At 40.3% G+C, this 13,538-nt stretch overlaps 1 pseudogene across 1 annotated transcript; it reads left to right on the top strand.

Moving 5' to 3' along the window:
- The first annotated feature begins 2,089 nt into the window (after positions 1-2,089).
- On the top strand, positions 2,090-11,230 carry LOC309610277 (mitochondrial intermembrane space import and assembly protein 40 pseudogene; annotated as a pseudogene). Its single transcript, XR_014249711.1, has 2 exons — positions 2,090-6,081; positions 6,157-11,230. The product of XR_014249711.1 is annotated as a mitochondrial intermembrane space import and assembly protein 40 pseudogene (transcript).
- Positions 11,231-13,538: the final 2,308 nt, after the last annotated feature.

The following is a 13,538-nucleotide window of genomic DNA, read 5'->3' as shown; positions in this document are numbered from 1 at the left end:
GCTAACCTCAGAAACCTCGCAGTCTGGTGGGAGAGCAAGACAAACAAGTGTTCACGCCAGACTCTCCTCCTTACTCATCCCGGACCCCACCCCATATCCATTTCGCCTGCCCTTCTGTTGCTCTCTCAAAACAAAACAAAACCAAAAATTACATCTTGTTCCCTTTAGTTTCTCTTCCCTTCCTTTTGATCCCATTCTTACTTGCACTCATTTATCTCCTACCAAAAGCCAGAGAAAGCACTCCAATGAAAAATCCCTTCATCCCCTCAACAAAATAAAAATCGCTTTTAAAATTTCATAGTGGCAGGAAAGAAATAATGTAGGATTACAAGAAAGACAGGAAACAGGGAGAATGATAAATTGGAAGAATCAGAGTCAGGGATGTTGCCACCAAGATTCAGACAAGCACTGGTTACAGGACTGTTTAAGTGAACAGCAGTGGGCAGGCTAAATCGCATTTCCACAGGTCATCCCAACCCACCTTTCACTGCAGTATTTTCCATCACAATTCTATCAGGGAGGAGTCAGATGTGGAAACGATCTCTTATTTCACAGCCTGTTCACTTCTTACCTTGATCAGCGGACGTGTTCTGCACTATACTCTCCCTACTACTAACCTGGAAATTTTTCCTTTCTGTCCTCTTGCAACTTTTTCTGAACTTCATCCTATTTCCAGGGTTTGCAGTGACTAGATGACGAAACAAAGGAGAGGAATTGTAGAGTTTCAGATCTCTGCCGTGAGATTTTTCTCCACTGACCAAACCCCGGCTGAAGAGATTGCTTTTTTTTGTCCCAAGGATTTCAAAGCATATCAATGTCCAACTTGAATGAATGAAGTTATTTGACAGCACTGGGAAATGACAGCAGAGAGGGCCAACTGGGAGGTGGTGATTTGAGTGAAATTTTTGCAAGGCATCTTGCTAGTGGTTTTCAAGCCCAGGGGTGGACACCCAAACACCAGTCAGCCCTGGAAGAACCACTTTCAAAATAGCATTAAGAACACAGTGTTCCTTCAAACCCTGGATTATATAATTATTTCTCTATCTTGTTTATCTATTCCAAGGATGAAATAATCTAGAAGCACACAATTATAGCAGTCTATTTCAACACATGTTTAGAAAGAGAATTAAACGATTTTTTCAAAAGTCACATAGGCATTGCGTGGCAGTGTCAGAACTAAATTGAGCTCTTTCAGCTTCCAATTTAGTTCCCATTGGACGAGACCTTGCTGATTCAATCACTCCCACTTTTTGTCTACTCTCCTCTGCTTTGGTCATTCTTAACAATCTATTCCTTGACTATTGGGGGGAAACCAAAATAACACTAAACCAATGGAGTTAAACTTATCTTTTTGGAAATAACATTGTGTGTGTGTGTGTGTTTGTGTGTGTGTTTGTGTGTGTGTACTCCATGACATTACATGCCAGTGATTAATGGAGGTGCTCTACATGTGTTGTCCTATTTAATCCATCCAACAGTCCTGTGAGTCAAGTTTTATAATCCCTAACTGTGTCACTGAGAAACGTGAGGCTCAGGAAATTAAGTAACTGGTTGAATGTCACACGATAACATTCCATTGCATATATATACCACATTCTCTTTATCCAGTCATCTTCTGATAGACATTTAGGTCGTTTCCAAAAGTCACATCCCTCAGCTGGAAGAGTTACTTACCTTCCATGGGACCTTTCTTCAGAATCCAGTCTAGCTTATATGATGATTGTCTGAGGAACTATCAAAAGTATGGAGGGAAAACCAAGATGGAATAAAGACAGGGGATTGTCACTCTTTCCAATTTTTTGTTTGTTTGTTTTGTTTGAGAAAACAATAAAAGAACAGGTGAAAAAGATACAGGCTGGAGTACAGAAGGAGTTTGGTAGATTTGAGTTATTCAATAGTTATTCAGCTATTGAGCAGACTTTCTTCTGCTCAATCTATTGCCTAAAGTTAAAATCACTTTAAGAATAATTTAAATTTCCACTTAAATGGAATACCTTTGGATCAGACAGAGGTCCATCCAGATATCTACCTCTGACTGAGGGAGGTCAAAGAGAAACATGTTTTCATTTCTCATGTCAACTTTAAAAGTGGTAACTATTTTTAACTTCTGTTACTAACTAATGATATCATTATTGTGTTTACTTCAATTTTTCTTGAATCATTTGCTGTTGTTTAAAGCTATTGTTCTATCTTCCCTAAAACTACTCTCTATAACTTAAAGCTGTGCTCTCAAGTTCTTGCGTACTGTGATTTGGTGAACAAAGCTATCATCCTGTCCTTTCCCTTCACATCTTTACAAATGCTTAACATACTCCTGCTCTGCTTCCGTCTTACTCAGAGACACCACTTCATCCTTCTCAAATTCTATTTTATCAGTCCTACCTTCAAGCCTCCTGTTTCTGCCAGTCACCAATATCTCCTTCAGTTCCTACAAGTTACGTGGCTCCATTTCTTGCAGTTGTAAATCTCCTGAATGTAGGAAGGAATATTTTTATGTTGGTGAGTTGGAATAGTGAAAGGTGAATGCAAGGATGTGGCAGAGTGTGGGAAGGCAGTAGAATAGATCTAAAAGGGCCCCTTGCCTTCCAGGTGAGGCCGTGGTACCATGGGAGAAATTTCCCAGACTTTAACTTCACACCTCTCTCAGAGGAAGCATCCAGAGTCTGATGAGAAAAAGGCCAGCCTTTCCCAACTTCATCTCTCTCCAAGATAGGAGACGCAGAACCTATTCTCTATTTTGCTTTGAGTTGAAGGAGCATCTTGTAAATTGAACCCAGATTTCCAGTTTTGCTTGGGGTCTAAGTAACTGTAGAAGTTGGCTTTGTAGACACCGTGGAGCCTGTATTCTTATACCAAACCAGATGACAGTCAGCAAACATGAGTGTTCATAGACTGGGATGAGACTTGGTGATTTCCTGAAGTGAGATGAAAGGTTTTAGGAAGCAACATATTTGAGTTGGAGCTTGTTTGGACAGACAATTTAGTATGCAGAGTGCTGGATAAAGAAATGAGGGACTTTTAGGTTCCAATACCTAATGCATCCCTTTCTCTGATTTTATAAGTCATTTAGCTATCTGGGATTAAGTGGCAATATGCAAATCCTTAATTTGTATTGTCATATTTTAAAGGACATTGAATAAATTATTATGTTAAGTATGTATATCTTTGTATAATTTTATCTTTAGTTCTGAAACTGGGAACTCAAGGATCCCTGTAGACACAATCACACAATTATTTAAGTAAGTATCAGAACATTAGGGAATACTGTGTGATTGTATCAGTGGTTAAAATCATATTCTTCTAAATCACACAGCCCTGTGTTTGAATCCCGTCTTTGCCACTTAACTGCTGTGTGACCTTGGATTAAATATGTAACCTCTTTGAGCCTTAAGTTTCTCATATATAATATGTGAATAATTATACTCAGTTTGTAGGATTATTATGGGAAGTAAAGAACACAGTGAATAAAAAGTGATTATCACAGTACTTAGTATGTAGAAAAGACGATGTATGATATATCAATATTACTTGGATAGTTGTATAATTTTATTTGATATCTGCTATCATATTTTAAAAAATGAAGGTTTAATAGAAAATAAAAGGGTAGAGGAAATAATCTCTACAGGAAGAATAGAAAAATTACAGCTGTTCTGAACTAGGAGTTGAGCTAACCTCCAGACTTCTTCGCCTTTCCCCAGAAGTTTGTGCCCAGGCTTCCCTAGATGCTCTCCCAAACTTGAGTTCAACAAAGATTGATTTTCATTTAGTTCAGCTAAGACAAATTAAGAAAAAGACAGGGATTTGATGCATGGGAAGCTATGTGGATTAATAAATCTGAGATGTAGAATCCATGCACGGGGCTTCCCTTAAAAGAACAGAACTAAGAGGTTGGCACTGTCTCATGAAATGGGCTAGATGTTTCTCAATTCATTGCCTTTTTTTTTTTTATAAGCAGACATTCATTTTTAATTATTATTTATTTATTTATTTATGACTATGTTGGGTCTTCGTTTCTGTGCGAGGGCTTTCTCTAGTTGCGGCGAGTGGGGGCCACTCTTCATCGCGGTGCGCGGGCCTCTCACGATCGCGGCCTCTCCTGTTGCAGAGCACAGGCTCCAGACGTGCAGGCTCAGTAGTTGCGGCTCACGGGCCCAGTTGCTCCGCGGCATGTGGGATCTTCCCAGACCAGGGCTCGAACCCATGTCCCGTGCATCGGCAGGCAGATTCTCAACCACTGCGCCACCAGGGAAGCCCAATTCATTGCCTTTTGATGTCCTAGAAAGTGATTTCTGTTTTTTATCTTCAGAAATGCTGCTTCCTAACTCTTCTTTGCCTTTTTCCCTTTACTGGCAAGAGAAAGGGTTTTAGAGCTGCCAGTAAAAGAATGATATGAACTCATAAAACCAACATTTTGTAAATAAAGCTGAATCTCATGGAGCTGAAAGAAAAAACTCTAATGGGAGCCAAGAAAATTTCTCAAAAAGACAGCATGCCTAGAAGTCTGAAAAAGACTTGAGAAAGGATAATAAAGGGCAGAGAGCAGAAGATGTGGATGGAATTGGTGGGGATACATATTAGCTTCATTATTACTGTACCATTATTTTAGTCACAGAAATACTATAGAAGAAGGATAACTCTTTCGGTGTATGTTCCAGGACGTACCGTTCTGAGAAGCTTGTCCCCACAGTAATTCCTGGCAGCTCTGCCAACCTTCCCCCTCCTCCATTCTCTCCCTGAAGTCTGAGCTTCTCATCAGTGTTTTTTGCAATGTTCTGCAAACAAAAGTACTCCTGAGTGCCCATAACAATGTCGCTCCAAAGCCACCCGCCCCGCAGCGGAGAGGTCAGGGCGCGAGGCCGCTGCCACAATCGCCGCGAGGTCGGAGCGCGGGGCTGCACCATGGCCTACAGCCGGCAGGAAGGGAGGGATCGAAGCATATTTGTAACCAAAGACCGTGAAACTCCAGGGAACGCGGAGCTGGTGGCCGACGACCCCAATGATCCGTCCGAGGAGCACGGACTGATCCTGCCCAACAGAGACAACATCAGCTGGAACAGCCCGTGCCTCGGGGGGATGGCCTGCGGCCCGCGCGGGGAACAGTTCAGGGCGGCCTTTTCCTGCTTCCACTGCAGCACAGAGGATGCCAAGGGGTCGGACTGTGTAGACCAGCTCCGCGCCATGCAGGAGCGCATGCAGAAGTACCCGGACCTCTATCCCCAGGAGGAAGAGGAGAAGCCAGCGGATCGATTAGAGGAAACGGCTGCCTCTGAGGCCACGTAACCAGAGAAAAGGAGGGGTCCAGCTAATGAGGGCCCGGGCGCTGGGTTCCGGCCTCCTTCAGAGCGTGTGAACCTCTCCAAGAAAGTGTCTCTCCCTCTGTTGTTCTGTGCACTGTAATGTACACAATAACTTATTGTGCTGATCAGGGGTCTTGGCCCCTTGACATATACACTGAAAAATGGGTTGTATGAACGTGTCTCACATGAAGCTATTAGCGAATGTAGCTGCCGCTTTTGAATTCTCTTCTCAGATTGTCCTGAATTTTGCCGCTTTGAAATAATGTGCTGAATAATCTCAGCAACCAATAATCATTATCTGGGAGTGTCTCTTGTGAGTGAGCTGACTTATTCTGATTCATTGTATCCCTTTTAGTAGATCTGATACCCAGTTGGAAAGTGAAATAGAAACAAAACATCTTCCTTTAAAAATACTGGAGTCGGGCCATTCCTTGTAGAAGAGGCAGGATGATCAGACCTTGAGTATTTGAGGAAGCACTATGCTTCATTTCTGATATATTTTGGTTTCCAGTTTGCATGGAGCTCCAAGTTTTCTACATTTGGAAAACAGAGCTTTGGACCCTCTGAGTGACTCCTTTGTAAGTGAAGAGAAAGGCTGGTTTTTTCTGTTCTTGTTATTCCGAAAGCCCAGGTTTGGGGTCTGTGTTCACACTGGCTCTGTCTCAGCCTGTTCAGATGCAATGTTCTTGAGAGGTGGGGACCTAATCATTACCAAAGTAGCACCCGAGAGAGGAAACGGTGTCAATTAAAAGGAAAACATGATTTTTACCTGAAAAAAAAAAAAGTCAGTCCGATGAGAAAACACATCACTTGGTCTTCTCTAGGGCCAGCTGGCTGCCTAAACAAATGTCTATAGAAGAAGGGCCACTGATTAAATTTGTGATCTAAGAACACACTTTATTCATGAGAGTAGGATCCATATCTGCATTTTTCTCCACTATATTTCCAGCTTAGTGTTGGCACATAGTAAATGCTCAATAAATTTGTAAGACAGATTCATGGATGGATGGATGGATGGATGATGGATGACTAAAATCATGAAGCTACTTCTGGCTCTGAAGATGTGGCCATGCTTGTCTTTTCCTCCTGAGACAGGTGGAATAGGAGATCTTGTATTTCTCTATAGCTTCTGTTGCCTGCATTATGCCATACTGCCCATCTCGCATGAGGAAATTCCTGTACAAACTAAAAAAAAACCTGGTAATCATATCACTGTCTCTCTCATATCTTTGTTGTCACTTCTGGGAGTGTCTTCAAATACTCTCTTCACGAAAGAATACTTTTCTTGGACTTCCCTGGTGGCACAGTGGTTAAGAATCCGCCTGCCAATGCAGGGGACATGGGTTCGAGCCCTGGTCCAGGCAGATCCCACGTGCCGCGGAGCAACTAAGACTGTGAGCCACAACTACTGAGCCTGTGCTCTACAGCCCGAGAGCCACAACTACTGAACCTGCATGCCACAAATGCTGAAGCCCGAGCGCCTAGAGCCCGTGCTCCATAACAAAAGAAGCCACCCAATGAGAAGCCCATGAACTGCAATGAAGAGCAGCGTCCTCTCGCCACAACTAGAGAAAGCCCACACGCAACAATGAAGAGCCAACACAGCCAAAAATAAATTAATTAATTAATTAATTTTTAAAAAAGAATACTTTTCTTGAGTAGTAAGGGGGAAATATCTGTATAACTGGTTTTCATAATTACCTAAAATCCAAATGTAAGTTAAAGCTTCATGTGGTCTAGTCTTTACAAGATATACAAATTTTAAAAATACAAACTAGCAGGCAACATTAATTAAAAACGATTTCAAAATTTTTTGGCTATTCTTAAACAATCTTTTACTATCTAAAACAATACAATTCATAACTAAAGCCATTCTGACTTGTCTTTTCCCATGTCTTACTCTCAACGTCTCACATCCCACAGCTGCCTGAAAGCTTTTCTGTCCACAGCTCAAATCTCTACCTAAAACTCCCCCATCCAACAAACCAAGTCTACAAAGCTCTTCCCATTTCTCTCCCTCCACTTTTTATCTACCACCATTTTTTCTCTCTCTCTTCTCTCTGATGAGTAGATCTTGGCCTTTTTTGATACAAAGGCCCCATCAGGGGATTCCCTGGTGGCGCAGGGGTTAGGAATCCACCTGCCAATGCAGGGGACATGGGACCATGAGCCCTGGTCCAGGAAGATCCAACATGTCACAGAGCAACTAAGCCCACACACCACAACTACTGAGCCTGAGCTCTACAGCCAACGTGCCACAACTACTGAGCCTGCATGCCACAACTACTGAAGCCCATGTGCCTAGAGCCCATGCCCCGCAACAAGAGAAGACACCGCAATGAGAAGCCCACAAACCACAAGGAAGAGTAGTCCCTCCACAATGCAACTAAAGAAAGCCCGCGTGCAGCAATGAAGACCCATTGCAGCCAAAAAAAAAAGGACACATTGGGTTAGTTCAACTCCTCTTCATAAGAATACATGGCTGGAGAGAGCCTGAGGGAAGTCCAGATCATATACAGTTTGACAGAACATGCCGTGTGGCTGACAGGGTCTTGGTGCTCTGGCCGGCTGTCAGGCCTGAGCCTCGTAGGTGGGAGAGCCAAGTTGAGGACATTGGTCCACCAGCGACCTCCCGGACCCTTGTAATATCAAACAGCAAAAGCTCTCCCAGAGATCTCCATCTCAATGCTAAGACCCAGCTCCGCTCAATGACCAGCAAGTTCCAGTGCTGGACACCCCATGCCAAGCAACTAGCAAGACAGGAACACAACCCCAGCCATTAGCAGAGAGGCTGCCTAAAATCATAATAAGTTCACAGACACCCCAAAACACAGCACCAGATGCGGTCCTGCCCACCAGAAAGACAAGATCCAGCCTCATCCACCAGAACACAAGCACCAGTGTCCTCCACCAGGAAGACTACACAACCCACTGAACCAACCTTACCCACTGGGGGCAGACACCAAAAACAACAGGAAGTACAAACCTGCAGCCTGCGAAAAGGAGACCACAAATGCAGTAAGTTAAGCAAAATGAGAAGACCGAGAAATACACAGCAGATGAAGGAGGAAAGTAAAAACCCACCAGACCAAACAAATGAAGAGGAAATAGGCAGTCTACCTGAAAAAGTATTCAGAGAAATGGTAGTAAAGATGATCCAAAATCTTGGAAATAGAACGGAGAAAATACAAGAAATGTTTAACAAGGACCTAGAAGAACTAAAGAGCAAACAAACAATGATGAAAAACACAATAAATGAAATTAAAAATTCTCTAGAAGGAATCAAAAGCAGAATAACTGAAGCAGAAGAATGGATAAGTGAGCTGGAAGATAAAATAGTGGATATAACTACCACAGAGCAGAATAAAGAAAAAAGAATGAAAAGAATTGAGGACAGTCTCAGAGACCTCTGGGACAACATTAAACACACTAACATTTGAATTATAGGGGTCCCAGAAGAAGAAGAGAAAAAGAAAGGGACTGAGAAAATACTTGAGGAGATTACACTTGAAAACTTCCCTAATATGGGAAAGGAAATAGTCAATCAACTCCAGGAAACACAGAGAGTCCAATACAGGATAAATCCAAGGAGAAACATGCCAAGACACATATTAATCAAACTATCAAAAATTAAATACAAAGAAAAAATATTAAAAGCAGCAAGGGAAAAGCAACAAATAATATACATGGAAATCCCCATAAGCTTACCAGCTGATTTCTCAACAGAAACTCTGCAAGCCAGAAGGGTGTGGCAGGATATATTTAAAGTGATGAAAGGGGAAAACCTACAACCAAGGGTACTCTACCCAGCAAGGATCTCATTCAGATTCAACAGAGAAATTAAAACCTTTACAGACAAGCAAAAACTAAGAGAATTCAGCACCACCAAACCAGCTTTACAACAAATGTTAAAGGAACTTCTCTAGGCAGGAAACACAGGAGAAGGAAAAGACCTACAATAGCAAACTCAAAACAATTAAGAAAATAGTAATAGGAACATACATATCAATAATTACATTAAATGTAAATAGATTAAATGCTCCAACCAGAAGACATAGACTGGCTGAATGGATACAAAAACAAGACCCGTATATATGCTGTCTACAAGAGACCCACTTCAGACCTAGGGACACATACAGACTGAAAGTGAGGGGATAGAAGAAGATATTCCATGCAAATGGAAATCAAAAGAAAGCTGGATTAGCAATTCTCATATCAGACAAAACAGACTTTAAAATAAAGACTATTGCAAGAGACAAAGAAGGACACTACATAATGATCAAGGGATCAATCGAAGAAGAAGATATAACAATTGTAAATATTTATGTATCCAACATGAGGCACCTCAATACATAAGGCAAATGCTAAGAGCCGTAAAAGGGGAAATCGACAGTAACACAGACATAATAGGGGACTTTAACACCCCACTTTCACCAATGGACAGATCATCCAAAATGAAAATAAATAAGGAAACACAAGCTTTAAATGATACATTAAACAGGATAGACTTTTACTGATATTTATAGGACATTCTATCCAAAAACAGCAGATTACAGTTTCTTCTCAAGTGCTCGTGGAGTATTCTCCAGGATAGATCATATCTTGGGTCACAAATCAAGCCTTGGTAAATTTAAGAAAATTGAAATCATATCAAATATCTTTTCCAACCACAATGCTATGAGACTAGATATCAATGACAAGAAAAAATCTGTAAAAAATACAAACATATGGAGGCTAAACAATACACTACTAAATAACCAATAGATTACTGAAGAAATCAAAGAGGAAATCAAAAAATACCTAGAAACAAATCACAATGAAAACACGATGACCCAAAACCTATGGGATGCAGCAAAAGCAGTTCTAAGAGGGAAGTTTATAGCAATACAATCCTACCTCAAAAAACAAGAAACATCTCAAATAAACAACCTAACCATACATCTAAAGCAATTAGAGAAAGAAGAACAAAAAAAAAAAAAAACAGAGTTAGCAGAAGGAAAGAAATCATAAAGATCAGATCAGAAATAAATGAAAAAGAAATGAAGGAAACAATAGCAAAGATCAATAAAACTAAAAGCTGCTTCTTTGAGAAGATAAACAAGATTGATAAACCATTAGCCAGACTCATCAAGAAAAAAAGGGAGAAGACTCAAATCAATAGAATTAGAAATGAAAAAGAAGAAGTAACAACTGACACTGCAGAAATACAAAGGATCATAAGAGATTACTACAAGCAACTATATGCCAATAAAATGGACAACCTGGAAGAAATGGATAAATTCTTAGAAAAGCACAACCTTCCGAGACTGAACCAGGAAGAAATAGAAAATATAAACAGACCAATCACAAGCACTGAAATTGAAACTGTGATTAAAAATCTCTCAACAAACAAAAGCCCAGGACCAGGTGGATTCACAGGCAAATTCTATCAAACATTTAGAGAAGAGCTAACACCTATCCTTATCAAACTCTTCCAAAATATAGCAGGGGAGGAACACGCCCAAACTCATTCTACGAGGCCACCATCACCCTGATACCAAAACCAGACAAAGATGTCACAAAAAAAAGAAAAACATAGGACAATATCACTGATGAACATAGATGCAAAAATCCTCCACATAATACTAGCAAACAGAATCCAACAGCACATTAAACAGATCATACACCATGATCAAGTGGGGTTTATCCCAGGAATGCAAGGATTCTTCAATATACACAAATCAATCAATGTGATAAACCATATTAAAAAATTGAAGGATAAAAACCATATGGTCATCTCAATAGATGCAGAAAAACTTACAACAAAATTCAACACCCATTTATGATAAAAACCCTCCAGAAAGTGGGCATAGAGGGAACTTTTCTCAACATAATAAAGGCCATGTATGACAAACCAGCAGCCAACATCATTCTCAATGGTGAAAAACTGAAACCATTTCCACTAAGATCAGGAACAAGACAAGGTTGCCCACTCTCACCACTATTATTCAACATAGTTTTGGAAGTTTTAGCCACAACAATCAGAGAAGAAAAATAAAAGGAATCCAAATCGGAAAAGAAGTAAAACTGTCACTGTTTGCAGGTGACATGATACTATACATAGAGAATCCTAAAGATGCTACCAGAAAACTACTAGAGCTAATCAATGAATTTGGTAAAGTAGCAGGATACAAAATTAATGCACAGAAATCTCTTGCATTCCTATACACTAATGACGAAAAATCTGAAAGAAATTAAGGTAGCACTCCCATTTACCATTGCAACAAAAAGAATAAAATACCTAGGAATAAACCTACCTAAGGAGACAAAAGACCTGTATGCAGAAAACTGTAAGACACTGGTGAAAGAAATTAAAGACCATACAAACAGATGGAGAGGTATACCATGTTCTTGGACTGGAAGAATCAACATTGTGAAAATGACTGTACTACCCAAAGCAATCTACAGACTCAGTGCAATCCCTATCAAATTACCAATGGCATTTTTCACGGAACTAGAACAAAAAAAATTCACAATTTGTATGGAAACACAAAAGACCCCGAATAGCCAAAGCAATCTTGAGAAAGAAAAATGGAGCTGGAGGAATCAGGCTCCCTGACTTCGGACTATACTACAGAGCTACAGTAATCAAGACAGTATGGTACTGGCACAAAAAACAGAAATATAGATCAATGGCACAAGATAGAAAGCCCAGAGATAAACCCATGCACATGTGGTCACCTTATCTTTGATAAAGGAGGCAAGAATATACAATGGAGAAAAGACAGCCTTTTCAATAAGTGGTACTGGGAAAACTGGACAGCTACATGTAAAAGAATGAAATTAGAACACTCCCTAACACCATACACAAAAATAAACTCAAAATGGATTAAAGACCTAAATGTAAGGCCAGACACTTAGAGCAAAACATAAGCAGAATAGTCTATGACATAAATCACAGCAGATCCTTTTTGACCCACCTCCTAGAGAAATGGAAATAAAAACAAAAATAAGCAAATGGGACCTAATGAAACTTAAAAGCTTTTGCACAGCAAAGGAAACCATGAACAAGACGAAAAGACAACCCTCAGAATGGGAGAAAATATTTGCAAATGAAGCAACTGACAGAGGATTAATCTCCAAAATATACAAGCAACTCTTGCAGCTCAATATCAAAAAAACAAACAACCCAATCCAAAAATGGGCAGAAGACCTAAAGAGACATTTCTCCAAAGAAGATATACAGATTGCCAACAAACACATTGCCAACATCACATGATTAGTGATGCTCAACATCACTAATCATTAGAGAAATTCAAATCAAAACTACAATGAGGTATCACCTCACACCAGTCAGACTGGCCATCATCAAAATCTCTACAAACAATAAATGCTGGAGAGGGTGTCAAGAAAAGGGAACCCTCTTGTTGGTGGGAATGTAAATTGATACAGCCACTATGGAGAACAGTATGGAGGTTCCTTAAAAATCTAAAAATAGAACTGCCATACAACCCAGCAATCCTACTACTGGGCATATACCCCGAGAAAACCATAATTCAAAAAGAGTCATGTACCATGATGTTCATTGCAGCACTATGTACAATAGCCAGGACATGGAAGCAACCTAAGTGTCCATTGACAGATGAATGGATAAAGAAGATGTGGAACATAGATACAGTGGAATATTACTCAGCCATAAGAAGAACCGAAACTGAGTTATTTGTAGTGAGGTGGATGGACCTAGAGACTGTCATACAGAGTCAACTAATCAGAAAGAGAAAAACAAATACCATATGATAACAGATATATATGGAATCTAAAAAAAAAAAAAAAAGGTTATGAAGAACCTAGGGGCACGACAGGAATAAAGACGCAGACATAGAGAATGGACTTGAGGATACGGGGAGGGGGAAAGGTAAGCTGGGACAAAGTGAGAGAGTGGCATTGACATATATACTCTACCAAATATAAAATAGATAGCTAGTGGGAAGCAGCCGCATAGCAGGGAGATCAGCTCGGTGCTTTGTGTCCAAATAGAGGGGTGGGATAGGGAGGGTGGGAGGGAGACGCAAGAGGGAGAAGATATGGGGATATATGTATAGCTGATTCACTTTGTTATACAGCAGAAACTAACACACAATTGTAAAGCAATTACACTCCAATAAAGATGTTAAAAAAAAAAAAAGAATACGTGGCTGGAGTTGACATATACAAAATTGTCTTTGAGACTCAGAGTGATACGGGAGGAGAGAAAAGGAAGAG

The sequence above is a fragment of the Balaenoptera borealis genome (genome assembly GCF_965194805.1).
Source record: "Balaenoptera borealis genome assembly, chromosome: 13".
In the NCBI taxonomy this organism is placed as follows: Eukaryota; Metazoa; Chordata; class Mammalia; order Artiodactyla; family Balaenopteridae; genus Balaenoptera; species Balaenoptera borealis.
The sequence above is the reverse complement of the archived record's forward strand: the minus strand, read 5'-3'. Positions and strand labels throughout refer to the sequence as shown.